We start from the raw sequence: 17,884 nt of genomic DNA, 5'->3' as shown, positions 1-17,884 counted from the left end.
GGGGGTATGGCCATTGGCAAGGAATGGGCAGGTCGTGGTCGTTTTCTCAAATTTGTGCATTGTTATAGAATACACCTGGTCCGTGCCTAATTTAGGCGTTGAGATTTGCACCAAGATGTGACTGCTCGTGACTAAATTTAGTCGCACAGACAGGCACTCGGTGTATTCTATAATCTGCATGGAAATTTAGGCTTATTCTATAAAGTACGTCTAAATTTAGGTGTACTTTATAGAATGTGCCTAGGCTTACTTTTTTTCGGCACAGATTTTTCAGATGCCATATATAGAATCTAACTCTATGCGTTAACCACTAACACAGTAGACTGCATAGTATAGTTTACACCTCAAGAAAAGTAACTATGTAACTAAGCTGTATTTGGTAATATTGTGCCATTAAGGGACCATGGTGAATTTTGCTATGTATTGACTGCATGGCAGCCCTCCCAAAAATGCTGGGAATACCCCAAGTTGCTGTAGACGTTTCACACCTGATGCACATTAACTTTTTTGTAGCTATTGCATATTAGCTACAAATATGCATTCTCCAGGAGTGGACAACATGAGAAGGGATCTATAAAAACAAGAATATTATGATTAACACTATCAAAGGCACTGGATAGATAAAATTGAAGTATCACTATTTTGTTGCCAAAACTTAATTCTCTCCTAAAGTTAACTAAGAGGGTGGTAAACACAGTTTCTGTACTGTAAGAGGGCCTAAATCCAGATTGTGAACTATGCAAAATGACATGAAGCTGGAGATACTCCATAAACTGGCGCATGACAAGTCCTACCATTACTTTAACAAGAAGAGGAATTGAGGCAGCTGGTCTACAGTTGGAAACTAAACTAAAGCTTAAGTTTGGGTATTTTTAGGTATAGGAGTCAATAATAATATTGCTATTGTCAGAAGGAAAGAAACGAGACAATATCGATGTAAGAATAAATTAGGATCTGACTTGAGGAGATAAGTAGGGCATGTATCATGCAGACATTGTGAATTTTGGGTATTTGCGTAATGCGTGATTGACCTGACTAGTAGTGATGGGATGAAAAACAGACCAGATTCTATCTGCTTGAGAATGAGGCAGTAAAGGATCATGTACATAGAGGAAATAGTCTATTGATGAAAGGGTATTGTTAAGTTGTAGTTTGATTTTAGCTATTTTCTGTTTAAAATAAGTAGCCAAGTGGTCGGCAGTAGGTGTGGGATCAGTTGAATTGGTTATTAGTTGAATGTCCAATAAACTTTTAACTAATGAGTAAAGTTTCTTTCGGTTGACTACTGTATCACTAATGAATTTGGAATAGTAGGAGATTTTTGCTTTGGAGATCATACCTTTTGTAGATTTTCAGAATTTTTTCCAAGTGATCCATTGTTCAGTGGATTTGTCCTTAACCCAAATTCTCTCCTGTCTCCTGCATTTACGTTTCATTTGTAAAAGATCATCATTGACCTAAGGAGATACATAGTATGCTTTTACTTGTTTGTAAAACTGAGACAGTCTGGATGATTATGTAATTCCCCGCTTTATGTTCTGATCACAAGTGTTTGTCAGTCTGCAGTTACGATACTAAATTTGTTTGAGAGAATTGTATTTGTCAGCAAAAATGCTGAACTAGATGCAACTAGTTTTTAGCTACAAGTGTGTCCTCTGGCTTATTTGTTCAGACATGCTTTCGTTTTGTTTTAACAGTATTACCACATAAGGAATGCTGAGATAGTGAATGGGATAGACCAGACTAAGAAGAGCATATTATGCAAGTTGTTCACCTGACAATTACTGTTAATGTTGCATGACAGTACTTTTTGTTGAAAATATTCACTCTTTATAGTTGTTTTTTGATACTGGTGGTTTAAGCTTTCTTTTATGAGTGACAAATAGAAGTTTTAGTTAACAAACCAAATGTTTGTTCCAGAAGTAATGTTATGGGACAAATTGGCATCATGTTTTTTTTTTCCCAGGTCATTGGTCTCTACCAAACTGAACCATGTTTGAAGTCTGGAGATTTGATTGCTTTTAGTGGATGTAAGCCATTGTGCAATATCTTGTGTAATTCTGAATTTGTATTAGGTGCTTTAGAACACAGACTCTCTTAGGAAGATTTTATTTTTATTATTTTAAGTTTGTGAAAGGACAGCTATTGAACAGCTGTGGATTAGCAACTCTAGGCTGTAGGTGCCCATAGGAAATACATCTGTGTGCATTCTTTTCAGTCACTGCCCAGCTTCTTCACATAGGCCTCTTTCAAGGCATTAATGTTTTCTGTTGATTACTTATTTGCTCCAAGTTCAGCGGTAACATGTCGACATCTACAAATAAGGCTACTGATTATGTAGTGTTGTTAGCTGATTTTGAACTAGGGGACAGTAGGTAACTTATTGTTGGGTATTTGGGAATGTAAGTAGGAGTGGATAATCTTTGTGGTGTTCTTCAAAGTTTTCTCCTTGCGAGTAGACACATTTTTTTTCCTGATTCTGTTGACTGCAGTTTTGGGAGCTCTTCAGGCAGGAGCCAAACCATTATTAGCTCCTTCTTGGTAGGTGAGGTATCCATTAGCCTTGGCGCATAAACCGTAGAGCAGTTTTTCTCAAATGTGGGTTTCTGACATCTTTGCCAAGGCATCCCTTGCCTGGTGGTGTAGCATGGCAATTCCAGGCTCCCTGAGGGTCTTCAGGCCTCCACCAGACAGCCTTAACTAGTCTAATCTAGTGCTCCTTGGAACTGTGATAGCAGGTATGCTAGAGACCGAGAAAAGAGCTCAGGCCCCCTTTACCAAGTGGGCAAAAGGGGGCCTACACTGGCATCGGTGCGTGTTTGTCACACATGTCAAGGCCCCCCTTTTACTGCAGTGGGTAAAAGGGAAGACTTTCTTTCCTGCAGGAAATTGCTGTGCGTCAAGTAAAGTACTTTCTGCGCGGCCATTTCGGGGGGGGGGGGGGGGAGCAGCCCTTACCGTCACCTATTGTGCTGCCCAATTACCACTGGGTACACCCCGGTGCTACAAAAATAAATATGGATATGATAGTGCACTAGGGGTGGGAAGATCTTATTCATCACAAGATTGAACATTTAGACAGTGAGAACCCAGTATTTGTAAATTGGGAGAGGACTGGAATCAAGAGATTAGAGCATTTAATGGGGAAGGACGGAGAGTTAATAAGTTTTGGAGAACTGCAAACATGGATAGGATTGTCTTGGGGGAACTGATTTGCATATGTTCAAATTAAACATTATATGGCTGCAATGGATCAATCTAAACTGAGAACCTGTCTGGGGCAGAGAGTGAGGGATTTCTTTTCCAGGAAATGGAAGTAACAGGGCAGGGCTGTCAGTGTCAGCACTCCACAAATCACTGGCTAAATGAGGACCCTCAAAGAGTTATGCAACTATTAAATCTAGTTGGGAACAAGAGTCAGGAAGGTCCCTGGGGGGATGGGAGGTCGGACTCACGTTGAAAAATATCCCTACCTTGAGTTTGGATGAACGATTGAGAGAATGTGGATATAGAGTAATTATGCGGGCTTACAGTGGGGGAAATAAGTATTTGATCCCTTGCTGATTTTGTAAGTGTGCCCACTGACAAAGACATGAGCAGCCCATAATTGAAGGGTAGGTTATTGGTAACAGTGAGAGATAGCACATCACAAATTAAATCCGGAAAATCACATTGTGGAAAGTATATGAATTTATTTGCATTCTGCAGAGGGAAATAAGTATTTGATCCCCCACCAACCAGTAAGAGATCTGGCCCCTACAGACCAGGTAGATGCTCCAAATCAACTCGTTACCTGCATGACAGACAGCTGTCGGCAATGGTCACCTGTATGAAAGACACCTGTCCACAGACTCAGTGAATCAGTCAGACTCTAACCTCTACAAAATGGCCAAGAGCAAGGAGCTGTCTAAGGATGTCAGGGACAAGATCATACACCTGCACAAGGCTGGAATGGGCTACAAAACCATCAGTAAGACGCTGGGCGAGAAGGAGACAACTGTTGGTGCCATAGTAAGAAAATGGAAGAAGTACAAAATGACTGTCAATCGACAAAGATCTGGGGCTCCACGCAAAATCTCACCTCGTGGGGTATCCTTGATCATGAGGAAGGTTAGAAATCAGCCTACAACTACAAGGGGGGAACTTGTCAATGATCTCAAGGCAGCTGGGACCACTGTCACCACGAAAACCATTGGTAACACATTACGACATAACGGATTGCAATCCTGCAGTGCCCGCAAGGTCCCCCTGCTCCGGAAGGCACATGTGACGGCCCGTCTGAAGTTTGCCAGTGAACACCTGGATGATGCCGAGAGTGATTGGGAGAAGGTGCTGTGGTCAGATGAGACAAAAATTGAGCTCTTTGGCATGAACTCAACTCGCCGTGTTTGGAGGAAGAGAAATGCTGCCTATGACCCAAAGAACACCGTCCCCACTGTCAAGCATGGAGGTGGAAATGTTATGTTTTGGGGGTTGTTTCTCTGCTAAGGGCACAGGACTACTTCACCGCATCAATGGGAGAATGGATGGGGCCATGTACCGTACAATTCTGAGTGACAACCTCCTTCCCTCCGCCAGGGCCTTAAAAATGGGGTCGTGGCTGGGTCTTCCAGCACGACAATGACCCAAAAACATACAGCCAAGGCAACAAAGGAGTGGCTCAGGAAGAAGCACATTAGGGTCATGGAGTGGCCTAGCCAGTCACCAGACCTTAATCCCATTGAAAACTTATGGAGGGAGCTGAAGCTGCGAGTTGCCAAGCGACAGCCCAGAACTCTTAATGATTTAGAGATGATCTGCAAAGAGGAGTGGACCAAAATTCCTCCTGACATGTGTGCAAACCTCATCATCAACTACAGAAGACGTCTGACCGCTGTGCTTGCCAACAAGGGTTTTGCCACCAAGTATTAGGTCTTGTTTGCCAGAGGGATTAAATACTTATTTCCCTCTGCAGAATGCAAATAAATTCATATACTTTCCACAATGTGATTTTCCGGATTTAATTTGTGATGTGCTATCTCTCACTGTTACCAATAACCTACCCTTCAATTATGGGCTGCTCATGTCTTTGTCAGTGGGCACACTTACAAAATCAGCAAGGGATCAAATACTTATTTCCCCCACTGTATATGTCGGGACAGCAGAGATCCCATGTAGTCCCTTCACAAGGAGCTGGTTGCATAAAATGTAATCAAGCACCACATACACTTTTTCATGCATTCTGGGCATGCCCACAGGTGAGGGCTTTCTGGGAGAGAGTTAGGAAATATATGGTCCAATTATTAGGGAAGCCAGTGATAGGAACCTGGGATCATTTTGTTCTAGACACACAGAGGGCCTTTAGGATACACTCTGCAGGTGCACGTATTTTATGCCGAAAACTGAGCTTGGTAGCTTGGAAGACCATATTACAGTACTGGACGGTACCGGAAGCACCAGCATATTGGCATTGGAGGAACCAGGTGCACCTGCTAGCAACTTGGGAAACGAGGGAAGCACGAGGCTCCCCGAAAAGACACACACGATATGTACAGATTTGGGATCCCTATTTGAAAGTGTTGAGCCCCAGAGGACGCAGACAGCTCCTTAATAGGAGTACCATCAAGCCCTAGAGATAAGAAAATAGGCCTTTGTGTGCCTAAATAGCTTAACCCATAAGCCTAGTTGGGGGAGGGGGAGAACACGCCTGGACTATCAGAGTACAAGTTTAGGCGAATAGCTAGAGAGAAGGAAGAAAGTAGAGGGTTGGAGAATTCAGACAAAAGGGGAGGGGGCGAGAAGGAAGGGGGAATTGGTATTGGGGGGGGTGGGGGGGAAGGGGAGGAAGGGAGGAAATGTTGAAAAGAATTATTTGGATGTTACATTTTCTGATTATTTACAATGTTCCGGTTTTGGATTTATAGTGAAAAGTACATGGAATATGTCAGATGTTAACCTGATGCAGAATCAATAAAAAAAAACGTTGAAACATAAAAAAGATTGAACATTTAGAAAAAGCTGTGAAACGAAAACCAATTGATTTAGAAACTAAGGTTCATATTCCCTCCTCTGCTGATAAAATGTTTCTAGCTTCTTTCTAGTTTTTAGCTCAAAAAATACATTGCTTTTCTAATATTGCACAGGTAATACAAGTTAAAACAAAAAATTCCACAACTATGTGCCAGTATAAAATACAGCTGAATTATCCATGCAAATGTCTGGCAAATGGAGAAATGAATCCTAAACAGCTTTCTTGAAAGATAAAATGAAGACTTCAATGAAGAGCTCCTTAATGAGCATCCTCGTGCACTCTTATTCACTGAGGGGGGTCTTTTACTAAGCTGCGGTAGTGCTTTTAGCTCACTGTGGTAAACGCAGAGATGCCCATAGGCATGCTACTTTATTTAGTGGCATTTTTATATATAAGTACATAAGTATTGCCATACTGGGAAAGTCCAAAGGTCCATCGAGCCCAGCATCCTGTTTCCAACAGTGGCCAATCCAGGTCACAAATACCTGGCAAGATCCCAAAAATGTAGAAAACATTTTATACTGCTTATCCCAGAAATAGTGGATTTTCCCCAAGTCCATTTAATAACGGTCTATGGACTTTTTCTTTAGGAAGCCGTCCAAACCTTTTTTAAACTCTGCTAAGCTAACCACCTTTACCACATTCTCTAGCAACGAATTCCAGAGTTTACTTACACATTGAGTGACGAAAAATTTTCTCAGATTCGTTTTAATTTTTTTTTTAGTGTGTGTGAGACATGCTTAATTTTCAATAGAAGTTTCTTAAATAGTTTTTATTTCTTTGGCTTAGCAGTTCCTTGTGCTCCTTTATCTTCCAAGTTAATCTGAACTGGATCTTAGGGCTGGCACTATAAGCTCCCCCCCACCCCATTTCATATCGCTTCCCTTTTCACTTATTCTAGTTGTTACAGTGACAGGCATCAGTGGGAGGCTATACACTAAGTCCAGGAATCTGACCACTAGATGTCATTGTTGTGGGACTGAGGCTCTCATCCCTTCACCCAGGGGCGGCCCAAGACAATCTGCCGCCTGAGGTGAGGAATGAAACGCCACCCCCGCCCCCCTGAGACGAGGAATAAGCTGCTGCTGCTACCCCACAACTGCCCCCTGAATGTGAGGAATGAGCCGCTGTCGCCCATCCTCCCCCCACCACTGCCATCTACCCCTTCCTTCCTCAGTCCCCTTCCACCAGTTTACCTTTTCTTTCTCATTATTCCAAAGGCAGCAGCAGCAATTCCCAGAGACTGGCGTTCCGCCAGTCCTGACCCCTTTTCTGTACTGCGACCCACCTCTGACGTATCTTCTTGTTTCCTTGGATGTGGGCAGGGCAGCCTCTGGGAATCGCTGCTGTCGCCTTTGAAAAAATGAGAATGGAAAGGAGTTGGGGGAAGTAAGAAGTGCTGCTGAGAAGAGTGCTGCCTGAGGTCCCTGCCTCAGGTGGCCTAATGGTAGGGCCACCTCCACCTGTATATTTTCATTGAATCAGCAGGCCAGCTCCTGTTTTACTTAGTAGAGAATAATTCACTTGTGGCTTTATGAAGTTAAAGGGAAATGAATAACTTATGCTCTTTTAATAAATCAAATTCTGACTGCTGTTACCTTCAGGATTGTGGCTTACAACATAGGTGTAAAGAAAAGATAAATGAGAATACAAATCTTATAAAGGTTGAGTTGATTTTAAGAGATTTGTTGGCTAAATAAAGACTGAGCTGGACATTCTTTGAAAGTGAACTTGCCTCAGTAGTTACATTTACCCACAAGTATTACTAAGGGATAGTTATTAAAATAATGACAGTTGAAAGCTGTCATTGTTTTCCTGCTTGGGACATTGGGCCAATCATGCCAGGGAGCCTCTCTTAAAGGGCTGTAAAATTGATATGCAGTCCAGGGATCGGCCTCCCTCTACAACTTTGGCAGCAAAGAGCCCCCTGAAGACATTAATGTAGAAAGGTTTGAGGTCCGCCTTAGCTTACCTGAAATAAACGTTGATGGTCCAGGGGTCGCAGGCATCATTTAGAAACCCAATGCTGGTAGAGGCAGAAGTGACTGGGGGGGGGGGGGGGGGGTCGCTCCTGCCCTGTAATCACTGACCCTGAAGTAAGTTAATGGGAGGCCTAGGTGTCCTGTAGGGAATCTTAGGTAGACAGCGAGGGTTGGCTTGAACCCTTCTACACTGTGTCTTTGGGGATGGGGACTCTGAAGGCTTCAGAGTATATGTGGGATAGGAGGGATCCCTAGACTGCCATTGCCAGCTCCTTTAAAAAACAACCCCTGGGAGCAGAATAACATAGTTTGAAAGGCTTTTCACAAGTTGAGTTATTTCTTTACCACAGGAGTCACTAAGCTGTGGTACTGCGTTAGTGTAGGCTAGTGACTCTCACAGTAATTAAGCTATGGTAAAATGCCATATTTTACTGCAGTGTAATACTACACCTTCCCACCCTCATCCACACCCTTGTCACCTCTCGTTTAGACTACTGCAATCTGCTTCTTGCTGGCCTCCCACTTAGTCACCTCTCCCCTCTCCAGTCAGTTCAAAACTCTGCTGCCCGTCTCATCTTCCGCCAGGTTCGCTTTACTCATACTACCACTCTCCTCAAGACCCTTCACTGGCTCCCTATCCGTTTTCGCATCCTGTTCAAACTTCTTCTACTAACCTATAAATGTACTCACTCTGCTGCTCCCAAGTATCTCTCCACACTCGTCCTTCCCTACACCCCTTCCCGTGCACTCCGCTCCATGGATAATCCTTCTTATCTGTTCCCTTCTCCACTACTGCCAACTCCAGACTTCGCGCCTTCTGTCTCGCTGCACCCTACGCCTGGAATAAACTTCCTGAGCCCCTACGTCTTGCCCCATCCTTGGCCACCTTTAAATCTAGACTGAAAGCCCACCTCTTTAAGATTGCTTTTGACTCGTAACCACTTGTAACCACTCGCCTCCACCTACCCTCCTCTCTTCCTTCCCGTTCACATTAATTGATTTGATTTGCTTACTTTATTTTTTTTTTGTCTATTAGATTGTAAGCTCTTTGAGCAGGGACTGTCTTTCTTCTATGTTTGTGCAGCGCTGCGTACACCTTGTAGCACTATAGAAATGCTGAATAGTAGTAGTAGTAAACTTGTGTTCAAATTCTAAAAAGGGTGAAAATCTGGCTTCTAGCACTTGTTTTCAGTGCTAGACTCCTTTAACTTGGTCAGGGAACTAGTCACTGTGGTAAAGGGGATGGAATGACTTCCTTATGAGGAAAGGGTAAAAACAAAAGACTAGGGCTCTTTAGCTTGGAGAAGAGATAGCTGAAGGGAGATATGCTAGAGGTCTATAAAAAACTAATGAGCATGGAAATTAATGCAGCATTAAAACCACAGTAGTAATATTCAGCTTAGCGCTGAATGTTAACTCTTCTGTCAGTGCCTGTGTGGTGATTGGCTCAGGCACTGAGAGGAAAGTTGATATAAAGGGGGACCCCCCCCCCCCCCCCCAAAAAAAAACAAAAAACCACATGCCATGGCTCCCTCCCTCCCGATTCCCGTCCTCCCCCACCATGTTATAAAAAAGCCCTGATGGTCTAGTAGACTCCCTGCCCTCTTAAGACCCCCCCGCCCAAAAAAAAAAACCTCCCTGGTATTCTAGGGGAACAATTCAGCAGTAGGTCAGGAGCCCCTGTAATCTTTTCTCCCTCCCTCTTTCCCAGCCAGCAGTAAATGTTTGGTGAGGGAACCAACAACTGTTCTGTCTCAACTATAAGTCCCTAGAAATTTTCCTGAAGCTAAAGTGGAAACAGGCTGTAGACTTACCTCCTCCTAGCCTGGTAGTAGCCATTGGTCTGAAAATATCACATCAGAGCAACATTAGACACCAAGATGAGAGATTGTAATTTTATATGCTTTTACTGGTTCAGTTTGGGAAGGAATTGAGGGTGGGGTGGAAAGAGCCCCAATCTTTCAATTTATTAGGGTGGGTAGGAGAGAGGATTTATTTATTGGATTTATTAACTGCCTCCAATTAAGAAATTCACCCAAGATACAGGTACAGTTGACATAAGACTTATAATTTTGTTAACAGTATAACAATAGTAAAATGACCAAATATAAACATAAATATCATCAATGAGGTAAACTTGAAAATGGCAAATTGAAACCTAGTATAGAAGCCTTATATACTGGCACCCTATATATTTAGTATCCCTCGTAACATTTTCCACTTCTTGTCCTTGCAGCAGATGAATCCAGGAACTAGTGGGTTAAGTCCGCCTACCAGCAGGTGGAGATAAAGATAAACAAACTAAAGGCAGTGATGTTCAGACGGCTTGCTCCTTCCTCAGTTAGTCTGTCTCTATCTCAGCAGGTGGTGGACGGCTTTTTCTTCAGCTCCTGGGCCCAAGGCCTCTGAGGGTGCTCCTGGGCTGGTGGCCAGTTTGAGCCGGGGGTGGCGGACTGGTGGTGTCCTCTTGACAGCATACATAGTAACATAGTAGATGACGGCAGAAAAAGACCTGCACGGTCCATCCAGTCTGCCCAACAAGATAACTCATATGTGCTACTTTTTTGTGTATACCCTACTTTGATTTGTACCTGTGCTCTTCAGGGCATAGACCGTATAAGTCTGCCCAGCACTATCCCCGCCTCCCAACCACCAGCCCCGCCTCCCAACCACCGGCTCTGGTACAGACCGTATAAGTGCCCAGCACTATCCCCGCCTCCCAACCACCAGTCCCGCCTCCCACCACCAGCTCTGGCACAAACCATATAAGTCTGCCCAGCACTATCCCCATCTCCCAACCACCAGCCCTGCCTCCAACCACTGGCTCTGCCACCCGATCTCGACTAAGCTCCTGAGGATCCATTCCTTCTGCACAGGATTCCTTTATGCTTATCCCACGCATGTTTGAATTCCGTTACTGTTTTCATCTTCACCACCTCCCGCGGGAGGGCATTCCAAGCATCCACTACTCTCTCCGTGAAAAAATACTTCCTGACATTTTTCTTGAGTCTGCTCCCCTTCAATCTCATTTCATGTCCTCTCGTTCTACCGCCTTCGCATTTCCGGAAAAGGTTCGTTTGCGGATTAATACCTTTCAAATATTTAAGTACATAAGTAGTGCCATACTGGGAAAGACCAAAGGTCCATCTAGCCCGCATCCTGTCACCGACAGTGGCCAATCCAGGTCAAGGGCACCCTGGCACGCTCCCTAAACGTAAAACATTCCAGACAAGTTATACCTAAAAATGCGGAATTTTTTCCAAGTCCATTTAATAGCGGTCTATGGACTTGTCCTTTAGGAATCTATCTAACCCCTTTTTAAACTCCGTCAAGCTAACCGCCCATACCACGTTCTCCGACAACGAATTCCAGAGTCTAATTACACGTTGGGTGAAGAAAAATTGTCTCCGATTCGTTTTAAATTTACCACACTGTAGCTTCAACTCATGCCCTCTAGTCCTAGTATTTTTGGATAGCGTGAACAGTCGCTCCACATCCACCCGATCCATTCCACTCATTATTTTATACACTTCTATCATATCTCCCCTCAGCCGTCTCTTCTCCAAGCTGAAAAGCCCTAGCCTTCTCAGCCTCTCTTCATAGGAAAGTCGTCCCATCCCCACTATCATTTTCGTCGCCCTTCGCTGTACCTTTTCCAATTCTACTATATCTTTTTTGAGATACGGAGACCAGTACTGAACACAATACTCCAGGTGCGGTCGCACCTGGAGCGATACAACGCATTATAACATCCGCACACCTGGACTCCATACCCTTCCTAATAACACCCAACATTCTATTCGCTTTCCTAGCCGCAGCAGCACACTGAGCAGAAGGTTTCAGCGTATCATCGACGACGACACCCAGATCCCTTTCTTGATCCGTAACTCCTAACGTGGAACCTTGCAAGACGTAGCTATAATTCGGGTTCCTCTTACCCACATGCATCACTTTGCACTTGTCAACATTGAACTTCATCTGCCACTTGCACGCCCATTCTCCCAGTCTCGCAAGTCCTCCTGTAATCGTTCACATTCCTCCTGCGACTTGACGACCCTGAATAATTTGTGTCATCGGCGAATTTAATTACCTCACTAGTTATTCCCATCTCTAGGTCATTTATAAATACATTAAAAAGCAACGGACCCAGCACAGACCCCTGCGGGACCCCACTAACTACCCTCCTCCACTGAGAATACTGGCCACGCAATCCTACTCTCTGCTTCTATCTTTTCAACCAGTTCTTAATCCATAATAGTACCCTACCTCCAATTCCATGACTCAGCAATTTCTTCAGGAGTCTTTCGTGCGGCACTTTGTCAAACGCCTTCTGAAAATCCAGATATACAATATCAACCGGCTCCCCATTGTCCACATATTTGCTTACCCCCTCAAAAAAATGCATTAGATTGGTGAGGCAAGACTTCCCTTCACTAAATCCGTGCTGACTTTGTCTCATCAGTCCATGTTTTTGTATATGCTCTGCAATTTTATTCTTAATAATAGCCTCCACCATCTTGCCCGGCACCGACGTCAGACTCACCGGTCTATAATTTCCCGGATCTCCTCTGGAACCCTTCTTAAAAATCGGAGTAACATTGGCTACCCTCCAGTCTTCCGGTATTACACTCGATTTTAGGGACAGATTGCATATTTCTAACAGTAGCTCTGCAAGTTCATTTTTTAGTTCTATTAATACTCTGGGATGAATACCATCAGGTCCCGGTGATTTACTACTCTTCAGCTTGCTGACCTGACCCATTACATCCTCCAAGGTTACAGAGAATTTGTTTAGTTTCTCCGACTCCCCCGCTTCAAATATTCTTTCCGGCACCGGTGTCCCCCCCCAAATCCTCCTCGGTGAAGACCGAAGCAAAGAATTCATTTAATTTCTCCGCTACGGCTTTGTCCTCCTTGATCGCCCCTTTAGCACCATTTTCGTCCAGCGGCCCAACCGACTCTTTGGCCGGTTTCCTGCTTTTAATGTATCTAAAAAAATTTTTACTATGTATTTTGCTTCCAACGCTAATTTCTTCTCAAAGTCCTTTTTTGCCCTCCTTATCTCCGCTTTGCATTTGGCTTGGCATTCCTTATGATCTATCCTGTTACTTTCAGTTGGTTCTCTTCTCCACTTTCTGAAGGATTGTTTTTTGGCTCTAATGATTTCCTTTATCTTACTGTTTAGCCACGCCGGCTGACGTTTAGTCTTTTTTCCCTTTTTTTCTAATACGTGGAATATATTTGTCCTGAACCTCCAGGATGGTGTTTTTAAACAGCATCCACGCCTGATGCAAGTTTTTTACTCTGCGAGCTGCTCCTTTCAGTCTTTTTTTTCACCATTTTTCTCATTTTGTCGTAATCACCTTTTCTATAGTTAAACGCTAGCGTGCTTGATTCCTAGTTTCACTTCCTTCAATGCCAATATCAAAACCGATCATATTATGATCACTGTTATCAAGCGGGCCCTCGTATCGTTACCCCCTGCACTAGATCATGAGCACCACTAAGGACTAAGTCTAGTATTTTTCCTTCTCTTGTCGGCTCCTGAATTAGCTGTTCCATGAAGCTGTCCTTGATTTCATCAAGAAATCTTATGTCCCTTGCGTGTACAGATGTTACATTAACCCAGTCTATATGCGGGTAATTGAAATCCCCCATTATTATTGTGTTGCCCAGTTTGTTTGCGTCCCTGATTTCCTTTAACATTGAACGTCTGTATCATATCACCCCTGTTTCTCCTTTCTTCCAGAGTATACATGTTCAGGTCAGCAAGTCTCTCCTCATACGTCTTGTAACACAAATCCCATACCATTCTCGTAGCTTTTCTTTGCACCGCTTCAATTCTTTTTACATTCTTAGCAAGATACGACCTCCAAAACTGAACACAATATTCTAGGTGGGGCCTCACCAACGATTTATCCTCTTTTATCTCTCAGGCGCTGGAAGCCCTGAATATAGAGGACCCTGAGGTTCCGGCTTCTCAGGCGGTTAACCCCAAGATGGCTAGTACCAGACGACCTTCTAAGGCCTTTCTGGTACATGAAGCTATTGAAGAGTTGATTTCGGCCCAGTGGGCGGATCCAGATGGGGGGGCTGAAAGTAGTCAGGCTATGGCCAGGCTGTATCCGGTTTTCAGTTTGTTCTACCTAGGTGGTCACTAAGAAGACTACTCTTCCAGTGGAAAATGGTGTTTAAATCGTGCCTTTGAGGTGGCCGTTTTGACACTTCAAGCTTCTGTTTGTAGTTCTTATGCGACTAGAGCTTGTCTCAGTTGACTACATTCTGTCATGATTCGATTTCGGAGGTCTGATATGCCAGGAACTCCTCAGATGTCGTTGATGGATATTGGGCTGGCATACTTGGCGGATGCCTTGTATGATTTGGTCCATGCTTCGGCCAAACTCATGACCTTGACCGTTTCCTCTCGGCGTCTTCTGTGGCTCCGTCATTGGGCTGCAGATATGGCCTCTAAACAGCGGCTCATTAAATTGCATTTCTGAGGGAAATTGCTTTTTGGGGAAGACCTAGAAAGGAGCCTCGAGGTCACGTTTCAAAGAGACGCGCCAGTATCGCCCGGGGTGATCCAACGCAACCTTCCAGTGTCCTCGTTTTGGGCAGCGCTCTTCCTTTCACAATGAGACGCATCCGGCTGGACCCCCCCTCTCGTCAGGGGGCTCCTTCTCGGGCCTCCCAATGTGGGGCGCAGGTCCACTCGGGAGGAGAGCAGATCGGTGGTTGGCTTCCTCTGTTTCTTCCAGAGTGGGCCAGAATTACTTCTCGATGTGGTGCAAGAAGGTTACAAGCTAGAATTCTTCTCTCCCGTCACAGACTTTTTTCCGGAGTCCCGCTGTGTATGGCGGGCCAAGAGGACAGCGACTCTGCAGTGTTTACGAGACCTGCTAAGGATAGGGGCTAACGTGCCTGTTCCTCCTCTCGAAAGGCGCACAGGTCAGTACTCCGTCTTCTTTGTGGTTCCAAAGAAGGGAGGGGCTTTTCGGCCTATTCTTGATCTCAGAAAAGTAAACCAGCTTTTGTGGGTTTGTCACTTCTGCTTGGAGACATTAAGGGCAGTCATTGCTGCTGTTCAACCAGGCGAGTTTTTGACGGCTCTCGATTTGAGGGAAGCTTACCTGCACATTCCCATTTGGCAGCCCCATCAGAGATTTCTCAGATTTGCGGTGCTGGGTCAGCACTTCCAGTTTCGGGCCATTCCTTTCGGAATGGCCACTGGCCCATGCACTTTTTTCCACGGTCATGGTGGTGGTGGTGGCGGCGTTCCTGTGGAAGGAGGGGATTCGAGTGCATCCATATCTCGACGACTGGCTGATTCGGGCAACAACAGCAGAGGAGAGTCGAGTGGTCACTGACCGAGTGATTGCAGTGTTGCAATCCTTAGGTTGGGTGGTCAATACTCCCAATACTCAGTCTGGAGTATCTTGGAGTGCATTTCGATACGAAGCGGGGGAAGGTGTTTCTCCCCGAGGGGCGAAGGATCAAATTGCTTTCTCAGGTACGGACCTTATTGAGTTGTTGTGCTTCCCGAGTGTGGGACTATGTTCATCTCCTCAGTTCCATGATGGCAACCTTGGAGGTCATTCCTTGGGCAAGGGCTCACATGCGGCCTCTTCAGAATTTCCTTTTGAGCAGATGGTTGCCGACGTCGCTGGATTATCAATGATGCCTTCCTTGGTCGAGCTGGGCCAGGGACACTCTCGCGTGTTGGATCCGGTCAGCCAGTTTGCAGAAGGGTGTTTCTCTGGCGTCTCCCAATTGGGTGGTAGTTGTGACGGATGCCAGCCTTGCGAGCTGGGGAGCCCATTGTCTTCATCGAGTAGCCCAGGGATCGTGGACCCCTCTCGAAGCAACTTGGCCAATAAATCGTCTGGAGTTGCGAGCAGTCGTGAATGCGCTGCAGAGTTTTTAGGACCTGCAGGGGCAGGCGGTTCGTGTATTCTCGGACAACACCACGACGGTGGCCTACATCAGTCGGCAGGGGGGCACTCGCAGTCTTACTTTGTCAGTGGAAGCGTCTCATCTTTTAGTATGGGTGGAAGCGCATGTTCCAGAGTCTGTCGGCAGCGCACATTGCGGGTCAAGACAATGTTCAAGCGGATTTTCTCAGCCGGACTCTTTTGGATGCAGCGGAATGGACGCTGTCGGACTCTGCTTTTCGGCTGATCTGTCAACGTTGGGGAAGACTAGTAGTGGATCTCATGGCCATGGCTTGCAATGCCAAAATTCCCCAGTTCTTCAGCCTCAAACGGCAGCCAGCATCCGCAGGATTGGACGCTCTTCTCCAGCCATGGCTGGAACAACAGCTACTGTATGTTTTTCCTCCGTGGCCCCCGATAGGGAGAGTTCTCTGCCGCATAGGACGGCATCGGGGGCCGGTTGTTCTAGTGGCCCCAGACTGGCCCCGACGGCCGTGGTATGCGGATCTCATTCGAACACTCTCAGAGCCACCATTGCGACTTCCGGTGACTCCCGATCTGCTGCAACAAGTACATAAGTACATAAGTAGTGCCATACTGGGAAAGACCAAAGGTCCATCTAGCCCAGCATCCTGTCACCGACAGTGGCCAATCCAGGTCAAGGGCACCTGGCACGCTCCCTAAACGTAAAAACATTCCAGACAAGTTATACCTAAAAATGCGGAATTTTTCTAAGTCCATTTAATAGCGGTCTATGGACTTGTCCTTTAGGAATCTATCTAACCCCTTTTTAAACTCCGTCAAGCTAACCGCCCGTACCACGTTCTCCGGCAACGAATTCCAGAGTCTAATTACACGTTGGGTGAAGAAAAATTTTCTCCGATTCGTTTTAAATTTACCACACTGTAGCTTCAACTCATGCCCTCTAGTCCTAGTATTTTGGATAGCGTGAACAGTCGCTTCACATCCACCCGATCCATTCCACTCATTATTTTATACACTTCTATCATATCTCCCCTCAGCCGTCTCTTCTCCAAGCTGAAAAGCCCTAGCCTTCTCAGCCTCTCTTCATAGGAAAGTCGTCCCATCCCCACTATCATTTTCGTCGCCCTTCGCTGTACCTTTTCCAATTCTACTATATCTTTTTTGAGATACGGAGACCAGTATTGAACACAATACTCCAGGTGCGGTCGCACCATGGAGCGATACAACGGCATTATAACATCCGCACACCTGGACTCCATACCCTTCCTAATAACACCCAACATTCTATTCGCTTTCCTAGCCGCAGCAGCACACTGAGCAGAAGGTTTCAGCGTATCATCGACGACGACACCCAGATCCCTTTCTTGATCCGTAACTCCTAACGTGGAACCTTGCAAGACGTAGCTATAATTCGGGTTCCTCTTACCCACATGCATCACTTTGCACTTGTCAACATTGAACTTCATCTGCCACTTGCACGCCCATTCTCCCAGTCTCGCAAGGTCCTCCTGTAATCGTTCACATTCCTCCTGCGACTTGACGACCCTGAATAATTTTGTGTCATCGGCGAATTTAATTACCTCACTAGTTATTCCCATCTCTAGGTCATTTATAAATACATTAAAAAGCAACGGACCCAGCACAGACCCCTGCGGGACCCCACTAACTACCCTCCTCCACTGAGAATACTGGCCACGCAATCCTACTCTCTGCTTCCTATCTTTCAACCAGTTCTTAATCCATAATAGTACCCTACCTCCGATTCCATGACTCTGCAATTTCTTCAGGAGTCTTTCGTGCGGCACTTTGTCAAACGCCTTCTGAAAATCCAGATATACAATATCAACTGGCTCCCCATTGTCCACATGTTTGCTTACCCCCTCAAAAAAATGCATTAGATTGGTGAGGCAAGACTTCCCTTCACTAAATCCGTGCTGACTTTGTCTCATCAGTCCATGTTTTTGTATATGCTCTGC

The 17,884-nt window shown here is 45.2% G+C and overlaps 1 protein-coding gene across 1 annotated transcript in view; it reads left to right on the top strand.

The window, feature by feature from the left end:
• LOC115475687 (protein MTSS 2-like) overlaps positions 1-17,884 on the top strand; it is a 293,373-nt gene that overhangs the window by 183,982 nt on the left and 91,507 nt on the right. The gene's annotated exons all lie outside the window — the stretch shown is intronic.

Source organism: Microcaecilia unicolor, chromosome 8 (genome assembly GCF_901765095.1).
Source record: "Microcaecilia unicolor chromosome 8, aMicUni1.1, whole genome shotgun sequence".
Lineage (NCBI taxonomy): Eukaryota > Metazoa > Chordata > Amphibia > Gymnophiona > Siphonopidae > Microcaecilia > Microcaecilia unicolor.
Note: the sequence above shows the minus strand (reverse complement) of the source record. Positions and strands in the feature narration are given on the sequence as shown.